Here is a 2,125-nt window from a genome sequence, read left to right as displayed (position 1 = left end):
GGGAGAGTTTTTTATTCTAAAAAACACAAATCCGTTAACACGGCTGCACCCCTTGCAAGAATAATGCAGTAGTATGGAGAGCTATTTCTGAGATATTTAGGTTGATTGACCTGGACAGAAAAGTAATTCTGCGATGAGGATGACACAGGGCTGACCTACCGCCATTTGTTTGCGTCATGGAGTCACTCACCGCACTCCCACTCATTGTCAGATGGGAGCGACTAATTCCAATTTAACCAGTTCTTACAAGGTTGAGTGTACTCCGTTCCAGTTATCCCGACAAGGCAGTATCGATGAAATAACCAGTATCCTCTGCTTGGCAGTCAGATGCTCTGGACATCCAGCTTGTAAATTAGTCAAGAATATAAATTAGCAAGAATGAATTATGCAACAAGTCCAAGTTGTGTTACGGAAAATTGGGAATGGTCACGGTGACGCGTGACTGAAACGTTATTAATACTAGGGCTATTCAGAAAGTGGGCAACGGCCTTGCCGCAATGGATACACCGGTTCCCGTCAGATCACCGAAGTTAAGCGCAGTCGGGTGTGGCCGGCACTTGGATGGGTGACCATCCGGGCCGCCATGTGCTGTTGCCGTTTTTTTGGGTGAACTCAGCCTCGTGATGCCAATTGAGGAGCTACTCGACCGAATAGTAGCGGCTCCGGTCACAGAAAACCATCGTAACGACCGAGAGGGTGGTGTGATGACTGCACGCCCCTCCTGTCCGCGTCCTCAGCTGAGGATGACACGGTGGTCGGATGGTCCCGATGCGTCACGTGTGGCCTGAAGACGGAGTGCTTATTCAGAAAGTACGTTCCGATTGATCGTGAAATGGAAACCACTTAAAAAAAACAGAAATATATTATCTGCAACAGTTAGCTACATCTTCCAGCCACTGCTCTACGTAGTTACCACTCCGACTTAGACATCTGTCGTAGCGTTGCACCAACTTTCCAATACCCTCGCCATAGAAGGCAGCCGCCTATGCTTCTCGCCAATTCTCTACGCTCATCCTTAGCTCGACTGCGCGAAAATGTCTTCATATCCACTAGTTAATGTGAGCAGAGATGAAACACAGAGGAAGCCAATTACGGGCTGTAGTGTGGGTGATCAAACCCTTCCCATCGAAAACGCTGCAGGAGCATTTTCATTGCCCCTGCAGATTGCGACCGAGAATTGTCACAAAGTAGGTACCGTATGACACTACTGTAATGTGGGCTGCATAACATCAGGGAAATCTCTCACCAGGACCTCATACTTTGCGGGAGACACTATTTTCTACGCATCACCATGAGCTCAGAACTGAAAAGATGATGTAACCGAGAGGCATACTAGAGACACTGTCGAACACATATGTGCAAAGCTTTATTATATTTTCAGAGTGTTTTCCATTTCTTGACCAATCGGAACTCACTTTCCGAATATCCCTCGTGCATCATAAGACGGCATGCCACATACACTCATATTTCATATGGCTATGGACAAACTGTCTGGAACAATGTTTTGTTAGATTATATAACTTCCTAATTCTACAAAGTACTATTACAATTTTGACGAAGAGTCAGTTTCGTATACGCTTGAAGCCTATTTCAGGTTACTTCCACCTAAAGGCCGTAAATTCAACTAAATTTCTAGGAATTACAATTACGATCAACTTAAATTGAAAATAACACATAGAAAATGTTGTGGAGAAGGCTAATCAAAGACTGCGTTTTACTGGAAAGACACTTGGAAAATGTAACAGCTCTACTAAAGAGACTGCCTACACTACGCTTGTCCGTCCTCTTTTAAAATACTGCTGTGTGGCGTGGGATACTTACCAGACAGGATTTTGATGGAGTATATCGAAAAAGTTCAAAGAAGGACAGAACGTTTTGTATGATCGCTAAATATGGGAGAGGGTGTCACTGAAACGATACGGGATTTGGGGTGGACATAATTAAAACAAACGCGTTTCTCGTTGCGGCGGAATCTTCTCACTTAGTTTCAATCACCAACTTTCTCCTCTGAATGTGAAAATATTTTGTTGACGCCGACCTACATTGGCAGAAATGATCACCATAATAAAATAAGGGAAATCAGAGCTCGCACGGAAAGATGTTGGTGTTCGTTACTTCCGCGCGT

The 2,125-nt window shown here is 44.5% G+C and overlaps 1 pseudogene; it reads left to right on the top strand.

Annotated features, from left to right (window-relative positions):
- The first annotated feature begins 479 nt into the window (after positions 1-479).
- LOC126097423 (5S ribosomal RNA) lies at positions 480-597 on the top strand (annotated as a pseudogene).
- The last annotated feature ends 1,528 nt before the right edge of the window (positions 598-2,125 follow it).

This window comes from Schistocerca cancellata, chromosome 1 (genome assembly GCF_023864275.1).
Source record: "Schistocerca cancellata isolate TAMUIC-IGC-003103 chromosome 1, iqSchCanc2.1, whole genome shotgun sequence".
Taxonomy (NCBI): domain Eukaryota; kingdom Metazoa; phylum Arthropoda; class Insecta; order Orthoptera; family Acrididae; genus Schistocerca; species Schistocerca cancellata.
Note: the sequence above shows the minus strand (reverse complement) of the source record. Positions and strands in the feature narration are given on the sequence as shown.